This window comes from Lipophrys pholis, assembly GCF_963383615.2.
Source record: "Lipophrys pholis genome assembly, chromosome: 10".
Classification (NCBI taxonomy): Eukaryota; Metazoa; Chordata; class Actinopteri; order Blenniiformes; family Blenniidae; genus Lipophrys; species Lipophrys pholis.
Window position 1 is genome coordinate 3,734,738 of NC_137640.1, and position 13,370 is coordinate 3,748,107.

Consider the following 13,370-nt stretch of genomic DNA (forward strand, 5'->3'; position numbering starts at 1 on the left):
CCCTGCAAGTGTGGAACAGCTGAGTAATTAGTGCATTTATTAAAACATTAAAGCAGGTACACACACACACACAGACGGATATACCCGTAGATTTTAATTCTATTTTCAGGGTCATCTTCCAGGCGGTGGATGTGTGCGATTCCCTCTCGGAGAACGATACGTTCTGGACGTGGCTATAAAAGACCCGTGTTAAGCCGGAGACTTTTTTTTTTCTATTTTTTTTTCCTCCACCACCCGATGCAGGTGCGCATCCTCAGCCACGAGAGCAGAATTTAAAAAGGAGCCGGGGAGAGGAAGGGCTCTGCGGGGAAACCAAACTAGGAAGTCAATAAGGCCTGAATCTTTTATGAAGGCAGAGGTATTCAGATCACAGCTCCGCCGACAGAAAGAGCAGGCTGCTGCTTATATGAGGAGACAGAGAGTAGTCGAGGGTCTAAATCTCTCCCAGATTTACCCCGCTCCTCATTAACGCAGGAGCTGCTGCTCGTTATAGCCCGCGCCGTGCCGCATACCTGGCTTTCTCCACGCTGCCATGCCCAAACTGCGGAGGGGGAATACGACTTGCTTCTTTTTCATGTGTTTGGGTAACGTCAGGTGGATGTCAGAAGTTGTCTTAAGGTAGACTGCCATTGTTATTAACTTGGCTCTGTTTTTGTTTTTTGGTTGATTGTGATGGAATCAGCTGACCAGACGAGCTGCTGACGTGATACGGAGGCTCGATCACGTTAGTCCCAATAGCATCTCGTGGTTTATGGCTGCTGTGAAAAGCCGATCTAAAAGGTGAAGTGAAACGGCTGAAGTCAAGAACAAGGACAGGGAGTCATGAGGGCGCCTGGGGTTTTCCTTGAGGACATTCTCATCTTGACTTGAAGCAGTTGTGTGAGGAATGACCTGAAAGGGCTCCTGTTGTTCTGAATTTCATTTAATTTAATTAAATTTCATAGGCACTCTTCATGATTAAGATTCAGAGTGGACAAAAAAAATAAAACATTTTGTCCTGGATCTTTTGACTGGATACTTAAGTGAAAAACAAACTGCTTCAGTAGTTCTTGTCCAAATACAAGAACAAGCGCTCCGTTATTTGACACCAGCCTCAAGGTCTTGCAGACGGGGCAGTCTGAATGCTGAGAAATGTATTTATTAAATCACATTATTTCACACTTCCTTTCAGATTTGATATGAATTTCTATCTTTGTCTACTGTAGAAAAAGGTGTCCCTGCTTCCCTGACTCTACAATTCTCACTTTTTCATATCCGCTTTCGACTAAAAACGCAAAACCTTCGTTGTGTTTTGTGTATCAGTGAAGCTCAGAGCCACTGAAAACGCCACTTTTTGAAAACAGCTTCCAAATGGAACTTTTTGAAAAGGCTCCATCTCCATGGAAACGGGAGGTAAAAGTTAACGCTGTTATTGCGAAAGAGCACAATAGCCGTAGTAAATATTCCTTAATGCACATCATGTGTGAGTAGATGGACAGTGACAACAATGGCCGCTTCCAGAGTCTCATGACTCCCAGTCCATTTTATCCAACTTGTGGTCGTCTGTCCACGCGAAGGTTTGTGTACTCCCATTGTTAATGTTTATAGCGTTTTGTTCTCTGCGCGCATGTGTGTCTGCCAACAACCAACAGCACCCACTAGTGGCCCAACATGAAAACCGTGACATTGTTTGACAGAGTGCAGTGTAAACACGAAACTTTTCTAAAACAAAAATGGGAAAACTATGCATTTTCACTTGAAACGTTGACGTTTAAACATCTTTGTATTACCTTTAAAAAAAACAAAAAAAAACCTTAAAAATCATACTCATTGTTCCATTGACAAAGAAAAACCATCTCCTGCCAATTTTAGTTGCCAGAGTTGTAACAGTTTGATAATGAAAGTCAAACTCCCTCCAGGGTTTTATGTTGAAACATTTGTGCTTGAGCATCATTAAAAGGAGATTGAGAAGATCATTTCAGAAACATCCAAACACTGAGCCTGAGTTTCTGCCACACGCCTGCAATAACTGACTTAAGTTAAGAGCTGGTGGTGGACTCGTTTTATTTCTGGATTTGTGCTGTCCAGAAGTCCAACGTGTTCACAGTCTTACTGAACACAGGACACAAAGGAAAGCCAACATGAGGAGACGAAGACCTTTTAGATTATAGGAACGATCCCTCTGGCAATAGCTCGATTCGCACTGGAAAAACAATTAACGATCAGTTTCACAACATTTAAGACTGTTCTCATGAATATTTGGCAGGATATACCTTTAACTTTGCATATTAACAATCCTTGAAGCTCATTTTAGCACATTTATGACATCGAACTTTTTAAGGTTGGATGGCGCGTTAGAAAAATCAGTATGAAATTTCAACTTTTTAACTGCAAGTAAATTGGAACTTAAACTGTATTTTGCCTCATTTTTATGGCTACAGGTCATTTTTGTTTTCAAATGTGTGTCAGAATGAAGTTATGCTTCTTTGGCCTTACCACACTGCGATTGCACAATATCAACATATCACAGGATCTCCCAGCATCCCCATCTGAAATGACTCATCACACCATCTTGTGGTAAGAAATGATATTGCATGTCTGTACATTAGTTAGTTGATATACTTTCTGATCTCGGTTGGTTTCTGCATACTTTGAATCCTTAATAATACAGAAGCTCTGCAATAAAATGTTCAAGATTGTTCTCCCAAATCTGAACCGAAGTGTATTAGTCGGACCAGATCATGTGTCAGTCCGTGAAATATTGTACTTCTGATGTCACAAGTAGAATCACTCAGCACTATTGATAGATTATCAAACACAATTGAGTTATCTTTGCTGAAGTGTTTACTATTTACGGATGTGTTGATCCATGGTATCTGAGGCATCTGCTGGTTGAAACAAGCAGGGAGGAAATGAGTTTCCTCAGCCGAGGAACCACACTGGTCCTACGGGCCTGAAAGAGTCACTTCACACTCCATCATCTCCATCCACTGTCCTCACTTCACTCCCGAGTCTTCCTGAACGTGTTCAGAGCAGCGAGTTTCTCTCTCAAAGACCCGGCGTCTGAGTGGCTCTTGTTTACCAAGGCTGCGTGCATCCGGTGGCGGACGTTTAGGTCTGTTATCGATCAGGGGAGCCGGAGTGCATCAGAGAAAAACTGTTGTTTTGCGAAGCGTCGGCTGCAGAATGGGCCCGCCCCGCGTTCCTGTCGGTGGACTGAAAATAGCCCTTCAGTGGCTAATCAAATTAATGCGTACTTGCCAGCTTTGCCAAGATCTAATTTAGCATGCCGGCTGAAATGCACAAAGACACCGAATGACGCCGGATGAAAAGGGGGGGGGGGGGGGGGAGAAATGTATTTGAGAGGGAAAACAAATACGCAGCGGGGCTATCTTGATAGATTCCGGAAAACGTGGCGGGACTCCGACCCCGGCTCGCTCGCGCTATCGCCCGGGCAGGAGCAGGTGCAGCGTTGCAGAAAGGTCGAGGTTGTTTTTTGTGAATGCCGGCCAGCCACCGCTGTGGCCTGGGAGACGTCCACAATAACAAAGCTTTCGCTCTCTTTTTATGTCCTTTTCTCCCTCTCGATGCTCTGCTGGTTCTCATCGCAATTAAAACCAAGTGTCCATCAGAGGCTATCTCTGCTCTGTGTGGCCCATATGTTTGGGTGCTGATAGAGCGTGGATTACTCTGTTTGGGACACAGATAACAGGCTGTTTATAACCTTGGCAGAGTCTGGGGCCTAATCTGGCAGGAGCATATTTCCCCTTGCTCTCTGATAAAGGCCTGTTAGCAGCTTTATCACACGGGCAGATAGAAGTCGAGCCAGAGCGAGACGAGAGCCCAATTTGGCAGCGTGCGCGCACGCACACGCTAACCCAACCCGGCACAACACAACACGCGCTCCTTTTTTATTTTTAGAAGCCGTCTCCCACACATTTTACACAAACGGCACTCCTTGTCTGAAAGAGCAATTAATTTCTGTGTCTTGCCTTCTAAGGGCAACACGAGGACCAACAAACAAATTAGAAGAACAATGAGCCCATTCATCAATGCAGCGTTTTGGAGTTGCCTGCAATGCTACTTTGGAGAATTTGGAAATATGGCGACTCTTATAGGTTGTTGCTGTAGTTTATTACGCATATGCAATTAGCCTGAGCTGGGAAAAAAAAACCAATGTACCTGAAGCTGTAGGCATGTTTACATGAGCAGGTCCTTTCATTCCTCTATGAATGGGCATCTCAAAATTTTTTAAATAATCCTGACTGTATTGCTGACTAAATAAGAGGATGGTTTTTATAGCTGCTTTCCTGCTTGTACCTGTAAGTTGCTCTGGGATATGTGCACGGTTATTTTCTGTATCCCCATCCCCTCCCGCCTCCCTTCTCGATGGCTCTGCGTAGGCACAATTACAGAACGCGCTCCTTTCACAGCCAGAGAAAATTGTCATCCTCCGTAAATTGCTTTTGCCGCAGCTTAAAGAAGATCTCTTGTTACCCTCTCATTCAGTCTTTCTCACAAGACACCCCTTTCCTCCCTCGACCTGCCGTCTCCCTCCCTCCGCCTTTCGGATAAAATTGCTTTCTCGCAATCAACAGATTGCTTGCTGCACTTAGGGGTAAATACAGGTAGACTAGAGCATTAGCATAACATTATTCAGACAAGTGTCAACCTCTAGGCACTTAGCACTGCATCTGAGCTCAGTGTGAGGTGAAATGAAGTGCTGCGGAGTCGGAGGAGCGACTGCGGCTGCTACTGTCGAGACTTTGTCCTCCGAAAGGAGCTGGAAGTGGGAGGAAAAACAAAGGTGCGACTACATGTGACGTACCTCAGCGTCTTGGCACACTCGTTTCCAGGAAGAGATACCGAGTCTGCTGACATTCAGAATCTAATTCTTGCACTTTTATACCATGCTCATAGTTTGTGATGCATTGGTGTCTTTAACTTCACGCCACTCAGCCTGTTAACAGACAAATTCAGTGCTTCACTCCAGCCTCATTGTCAATTGCTTATTTGTGTACTCTCCTTTATACTTGTATATTATGCAGCTACTTGGGACAAAGTGCAGAGCTTCAAAACAAACTGCTTGTAATTTGACACCAGCCTCATATTACTTTAGTTTCTACTTGCATGACCGATTGAAATGATCTTCATATGGTCAATGTCAAAACCTATGGTGAACGTTTTCATTACTCTTATTGTATATTTGGTTTTTAAATGCCTTTATATACAGAATAATATTAGGATACTACATCGTATAATAATGGTATTCTATTTATTATTATAACATAACCTTGTTTGGCCTTATTGGTAACAAGTACAGTAATTACTGTTACTACTACATATTTAGTGTTTAGTCTATATAGAGTATGTTTGTATGTTTCTGTTCTCTATGCTGTTACGACACAGCAGTGTCCCACAAATCTGTTTGTCGGAAGAAAATATGTCCTGAGATGACACCAGTTTGTGCAGATATTAGTGGATTTCCTCGAGTTTTTTTTTTCAAACGAAGGTGTAACAGACTTACAGACTTAGACAGTCTGAGCTGAAGACAAAAAGAACGGCTGCGTTAACATTCGTTTCCAGGTCGTATCGTTTATGTTTTGACCTTTTGTGTCTTTTAAACTCAAGTGACTAATAAAATAATTATTAAGAAAAACTTACTTTTACAGGACAGAAGCATTTCAAATGAATGAGGGAGGCCCTTCAGACTGAGCTGGAATTATTTCAGTAAAGGACATGTCTTTAGGATGTTATATGTGTATTTAAAAGTTTTTAATGGGATCTCTGTAGGTCGATAAACATAATATAATGTAACGTCCCCTGTAAAGGACTTGTTCTTGTTTTCCTGTCAGTTGTCTGAGACCACCTATTTTAGCTGCTGTTTCCCTTTAAGCCCTGCAACCAGAAAACTTCTCTTTCGAGGGCCAAGGTGTTTGTAATTTGACACCAGCAAACAAATAAAGGGCGGCAACAGCGTGATGACCGCCGCTTGGGTTCCGTTCTCAAAAGTCTTACTTGGGTCCCGTTTTGTACGAGGCATTGTTTTTTTGTTGTTGTTTTTCGTTTCTTGTGTTGGTGCTGTTGTTTGTTTTTGTAATGAAACGATAAACACATGCATGCAGAGAGCAATCCGTTATAAACATTAACAATGTGAGCACAGAGACATTTGTATGTACAGTCGACCAAGTTGGATTATTATTACGATGACTGTCAACTACAAAACCACCAAGTCCCAGGAGAATATGGAAGCTGGGAGTCATGACACGACGGCGGACGCCATGTTTGTTATTGGCCAGGTACTCGTGCATGAGCAGAAGGACTATTTACTACGGCTGTGTGGCGCATGCAAAGTAGTTCTGCTTCCGCCGTCTACACAGGAATGGAGCCCCGGCATTTTCAAAAAGTTCCACCTTGAGAGCAGTTTTCAGAAAGTTGCCTTTTCAGTGGCTTCGATCATCCACGAATCAACACTCGATGTAACGTACGATGCATGTGACAGAGAATAATAGAAGCCTAATAGGCCCCGTTTCAAGGAATCTGAGCGTGGAAATGTGGCAGCGGATGCTGCTTGAAGGTGACTTCACGGTTTCCTCTCTGCCGGGGCTGCCGGAGGAGTTGGATCCCGGACTCTCTGGAGGTCTGCGGCATGTAGGTCATACCGGCCTCATCATCCAACTGCACACCATTGCAGGATGCTGGCTGGGATGGCTTTATTGGTGTGCTGGTGATATATGATCCTGCTGGCACCGGGCTGGAAGCGGGGCAGTCTGCTGTGGATGCCGAATCCGCAAAAAAAAAAAAAGAAATTGTTCATGCCTTTTACTTTTTTTTTATTATTTTTTCTTCATCCTCACTCACGCATTGGTTGGCTCAAATTAACCTCACAAGCAAGAGTCTAATTAAGTTTCCTCATTGAAGCTTAACATCACATCTCTGCTGTTTCCTGCTGATGATTTGTGTGTCGCCCCCCCAGCCATCCTGTCATTGGGGACGAGCTGTGAGGAGCAGCAGGCAGCGATCTTTCACCAATAGCGAGGGGGGGGTAAATGATGTGCGGGGGGGGCGGGGGGTGGACTCACCCTCTCACTATCCTCTCCTCCATCACTACAACCTTTCCTTCGCTCTGTCTTGATTGACAGCAGGGGTTCTTCTGACCTACATTTGCATCTGCTCCCTGACCCAAATAGGACCTGCGTAATGAGCCGCCCGGTCATCTATTTTCAATCTCGAGCGTGGAACTTGTGCGGTTGTTCATCCTTCCGCTATGAGAAGAGGGTGTGTGTGTGTTTGTGGGGGGGGGGGGTACACTTAACTGGTCTGTGGTAGCAAGTCTCCCCAGGGCTTTGTGTCTGCACAAAGGCTGCCTCCTAACTCCCCGCCTGCCCGCCTCCTCGGCCACCCAGGGCCATTCTAGGTCATCTGATTACTCCTCGCTGTGATTACCAATCAGGCGACTTGTGCTAATGTGCCGTATCACTGAGACGAAGAAAAAAAAACGTCCTCCCTCTGATTTCACTCAGGTCTCTTTGTCATCCGTTTTTCTGGCGTGTCTGCACAAATATGGCCATAAACACCCACAAAAATCCACCCAGCGTCCATATTCAAAAACCGTGCGATGGGTTGTAACGTAATCTGACTGCGCAATGAGCCTGTTACTGTTTTCTCCCCAAACACTGGGAACAGCCGACGCTGGTAAACAGCTTGTACACAAACAGGGAGAGAGACAGAGAGAGAGACAGAGCGATCCCCTGGGATCTCACGGTGGATTCCGAGAGCGAGCGTGAAAACTGTTCCCCACATCACAGCGTAAAACGCACCTCATCACACCAGAAATATGAGCGTTTTCTCCAATAACGACATGCTTCTTAAATTACAACCCCGCTGCTTCATACCATTAAAGCAAAAAAAAAAAAAAAATTGAAATAAAAAAATGACCTTATCGCTGTTCTTTTGCAACACAATTACACCATATATGTGTGATGTACATTGTAGGAAATGGAATATCCCCATAAGTGGGTGCAAATGAAAGTCTTGTGTGAACGCAGCAAAGTCGATGAAATGTACATTCCCTGAAGCACAGCAACATATGCTGAAAACTGAAGGCCTCGTACGATTTCTGGCACCCTTCACCAAGATGTAGTTGTAGAACTGCTGGCAGCCCTGACAGACTCTAAATGTCTCTTGTATCTATCTAGAAGTTTCTTGTGCCTGTCTGCGGTTAGATTCTGGCACTCTATTGTGATGCATTCAAGAGCTCTGGGTTTTGCAGGAGTTGTTTTTCTGAAATGTCATATTTCCACTCTCCTTCCAGAGGTATCGGTTAGATTTAGGTCAGGACTCATTGCTGATTATTTTAACTCTTAGCGGCCTTTCACATTGGGATATTCCGGGACTCGGTTCACCTGCGAGGGAAGGGATCCAACAATTTTCACGACTTCATTTGGTCCGGGTGGCGTTCACATTCACTTTTGAGACCGGATCAAACTGCCTGGAAAAAGTAATGCAATTCCACCAGCTGCTGGTTTTGGGGCGCCGGCGTCCGAAAAAACAAACCAGAGAGGAAGTACAGAGGAAACACGGCCAAATATCAATGAGAGTCTTCCTCACTTCTTCTTTCTCTCTACTTCTTCCTCACTACTCTTCGTTTGCCCGTGAGATATTTTCCCAATTTTTCTTACTGCATCTGCTCCTTTCCGATTCACCCGGTTAGCTTTGTTTACTATCCAGAATGCATTGCGCTCTACGTCACGTCCTCTCATCCCCGCCCGCGAGAAAGATCGTTTGTAAACGAACCGAGACCGAGCATTTCAAGGGGACCAGAGATTAATTGTTAGCACCGGTTCAGAGTTCATGGGAGTGTTCACGTCGCCCATACAAAACGGTTATTCCCTGAAGAGAACTCCGGTCCAGATCAAACAGGAATGTCAACAAACCCTTAGATTAGTCTCCTGAGACTGCGGACAGGAATGACAAGCATACTTCTCATAATCTTAAGTGTAATTAATCATAGCAGGAATTACAATATCCCCCCCAAAATAATCCAAAATTATCAGATAGGATAACAAGTACAGGAATGTACAGGAATCTTTTTGTGATACTAGATATGAGTTTTTGGCTCATTATCCTGCTTAAAGAGCTTCTAGTAGTAAATAATTTCCAAGTAAAATGTTTGGTGATTCTTCACCTTTTATCTTTCCTCCGATGTGTGTAGTAATGCATCCACTGGCAGAGGGAATGAAGCAGCCGAACAGCATGATGATACCTCCACCATGTTTCATAATAGAAGGACTATAAACAGAGACACTCTGTATGCATCTCTCATCAGTGTTTTTGTACTTCTCTTTAGCCTGAGGTGCCGTTGATGACAGCGACATTTATTCTCATCACAGAACGATTTAGGAGAGTGTAGGATGATGATGCTTTAGGTTTCTCAGTTTTGCTCTTAGTTTTGGACAGTTTTCTGTCAGTCAATACTTGCAAAGCTTGTCCTCCATTGTGTTTACTGTTCTCTCTGTTTTTTTGTTGTTGTCTTTTTAACTTCCGGTCTTGTTTTACCAAACACCGGCTTGGTGTCCCATCCTGTGGTTCACAGTGGTGTTAAGTAACTCGACAACATAGGGTAGCTTGTGTGCTGTTGTTTAAGAAGTTCATTGTTTATTTACACAAGTTAATACTTGTTCGATGTGACATTTCGTCACATTTTATTTTCGATGGATCCCAAAGATTGTGACGTTTCACACATCAATTTGGTTTCATTATGTTTAGATATTGTGATCTATAATGACATGTTTAATGCTCTCCACTATTCTTAACTATTGCCCTTTTTTTTTATGAAGTAAAACCATCATTAATTGGTTAATAGAGGTTAGGTGATAAGTGAAGGTTAACCACAGCTGGGTTACATTTGTTTTTGATTATGTATGTGTAGGGGAAGAATGCTGTTAATATCATTAGACAGATGTCAGTGAGTGTGCCTATCGTGCATATTGTGCAGCAGAGATGTGAGTAATCCTGACAGTAGAAATGGCAGAAGGGAATTGAATTTAGCTCTGGCAGAAATATGCATTTCCTCTCGCCGGAACAAACTCCGCAACTTGTTTCCCAGTTTCATTTCATGTCTCTTCACCGTGGGGTTTGCTCTTATCACGGCCATGATATCACGTGAGTAATCTCATTTTCCTGCAGCTTTCATAATGACAATTTCTCACATTCCCGCGTCTGATGAACATCCTCAGCACTGTAAGCAGATAAAAACCCGTCCCTTTCGCTGGAGAGGGGGAATGAGACATATTCACCTGGAAATTGCCTCCCTTTTCATTCGTTTCACTCCGGCTTTAGTCCACCTCATTTCAGATATTATTGCTCCCATCTGTGCTGAACAATCAAAAAGAAAACCTTTTCTAGTGGCTGCATTAGATGGCCTTTCATTTTCCCTGGGCCTCAAATCATAATGACATAATGTCGTGCACGAGCCTCTGCAGGGCTCCTCTCCCTATCTCTTCACACTCTAGCAGCTTCACTGTTCCCGATATGTAAAATACCAAATCCTATTATTTCTCCGGCTAAATAACACTAGTCCCAGAGGCGTTGTGTGATGTTTTAATGAGAGCCCCCAATTCCCAGACGCTCTGCGCCGTCTCCTCTTCCGCATTTCCTTAAACTGCCAAGTAAGAGCCCCATTAATAATTCAGCTCATTAAAGTGTGTTAATTAATCTGGAGCGGTGTAACAGGGAGAGACTGGAGCACAGGGAGGAAACTCTCCGGGGGGGGGGGGGGGGGGGCGGCAAGAGAAACATTGGGCTAAGAGACACGGCACACCCGCTGTGATGGAACAGGTTCCCCGGCACACGACCAGTCCTCCAGCATCATTTATCTGGCAGGGAAAAGCTACGGAGAGGCACCGCTGCTGCTTTACCCCGAGACGTCTTCAGGCAACTCAGCCAATCAATGATTCAGCGTGGCTACACACAGGGTGCTCTGTGAGTGTGCGTGCGTGCGTGCGTGCTTTAAAAATAGAAAATCAGTTTCTGGGTTTCATAAAAGTACAAATTATACATACAAACATACTCAAAAATATTAAGAAAACACTTTTTTTAAAGGTCAAGAAACGACATCGTTTGTTGCCATGTCCAGACGCTTAAGGTATTAGATGTACATAATTCACAGTCACAGAATGATTGTTTTTCGTATAGCTTTTAGCTTTTTGTATTATTCAATGAAACAAAGTCACTGTGGCAGTGGAGCATGCCACCGTCGGGCTCCCCCACAGAGACTCAGAGTCAAGAGTTCTCAAAACCATTCTTTTTATTAAAGTAAATCAAAACGTTCACCAAAACACACACGACACCACTGCCTCTTTCAGGCTCTCTCGTGGTTTTGTCTACTCCCGCCTGTCACACGGCTCCTCCTTTATGGGCAGAGAGGTGAGGCAGCACACCTGATTCCTATCGGGGCTTAATCACCTCTCTGCCACAGTCACGTAAACAGTTTACTCCAGTTTTGAAGTCTGTACACAAGAAACAATATTTAGGAACTCAAGCACACGTTCATTAACATTCTTTATTATAGGCATGTCCTAATTATGGCGTCATTGTCTATATACTTGTTCACACCAAGATGTCTTGCACCTTGTTTTTGTCTTGACAATCTTGAAGATTATTGAACAAATATAACAACACAATTGAAGTGAAGTGAAAAACATTTGAACAGCAAGAACGTGTACAATTTGTGTTTAACTTTCAAGCTGTGAGGTTCACATGGTGCCACGTATGTCCTGTGGCTGGAGTTTAATGGCTTGTTTGATGTGGTCCTGCACATTATCCCAATCAAAGTGCACATGCAAGGTCAAAAAAAATCTCCATATCTAGAATCCAGCTGTAAAGACAAATCTGTTTTCTCCCAGAAATAGAGTTGATGTTTTGGGATAATATAGCATTTGTGTCCCTCAGAAGGTCATCTTGCTTTTTGAGCAGCTGATGCCTCGGCTTCACCTTGCTTTAATAGTTTTTCTAGCAGAGCTTCACGTGTTTAATGGATATGTTCGTGAATGACATTGATTATTAAAATTGTGTGTGATTAGGATAAGGACATTGCATTTGATTATACTTGTGAATGAGATGTGAACAGGTCTACATTTTATGGCCACTTAATGTAGAAAAGGTTGAAATACTGAAGGTTTCATCTGGGAGGGACTGATACCGATACCAGTATGGGATATCGGGTCCGATACTGCACATAGTACTCATACTCGGAAGAAGCTCCTGGGTACAACCTGGGTGGAGTGTCTGACATGGGACATCACGTAATACTCTGCGTATTATGTGACGGCCTACGTCAGCAATATCACATGCGAGAGTACGAGCCATGTCAGCAGTTTGTGGATTCCTTAAAATAAAAGAGAATGAAAAACGTAAGACAGGCTGTAAATTATGTTCTGCTAAAATATCAAGAGGAGGCGAAAGATCGTTCGAAATTCGTACAACACCAGCAACTTACCATGATTTCCGGGTTAACGAGCTTCATGCCGCCATTACATGGATGACGCGTTTAGGTTCATCCCGACGTTTCTTTGTTCTTTTTTTTTTTATTTGGTGGATGAGGCTTATATACAGGTTCGTTCAATAGTCCGGAGATTACGATAATCACCAGAGACATTTGGACCAGCAGAGTTAGCCCGATGTCACTCATTGGATCCAGGAGGATTTTACTCTGGGCCGTGCTACATGCTACATGCTATATGCTATTGTGTTTCTGGACTCACGCATGAGCGATGCTACATCTAAACATGATTAAACTATGACAACACTCATTAACCATGGCCTGGAAAGTGTGGCTACGCACTGCTCAGTACGTACGGTAGACTGTAAGGCTGTTGGAGGTGCCTTCAGATACCATTTGCGTATTGAGCATAAATTAGGATTTATGGCATTTAATAAGTACTTGCATCAGTACTCTGTGTCAGCGTGTGGCTAAAAGGTTCGTACTTGTTCTCGTCCTTTTAAAAAAGTGGAATCGGTATACTTCATTTTGTCACGGTATCAACTGTACCTGTGTTGTCTTCTCAATGTTTTTTTGTCTGCTCTCTACTGAAGATACTAAAGTGTTGAAATAACAATAACCTGTATAATGTAAACTGCAAAGCTATGGCCACTCCTTGATATCACTGCTGATCATGTGGGTCTCGTGTAGCGTGGCTGTGTGGACGCTTTGTTAGTGTGCTGGTTCCAAAATAGCTTTGTTGGCTCATTTAAACTGCTCACACACATTAAGCCAAATTTCATCACAATTAATTTATGATGCAGGGAGTGGGTGAGCATAAGGGGGACAGGGCAAACAAGGAGGAGACTTCAGAGACCCCACAGGAGGACGAACAAAAGAAAACAACAAC

The 13,370-nt window shown here is 43.5% G+C and overlaps 1 protein-coding gene across 3 annotated transcripts in view; it reads left to right on the top strand.

Moving 5' to 3' along the window:
* The window catches only part of LOC308115195 (pre-B-cell leukemia transcription factor 1), a 77,916-nt gene that overhangs the window by 30,001 nt on the left and 34,545 nt on the right, over window positions 1-13,370 (top strand). The window lies entirely within an intron of this gene.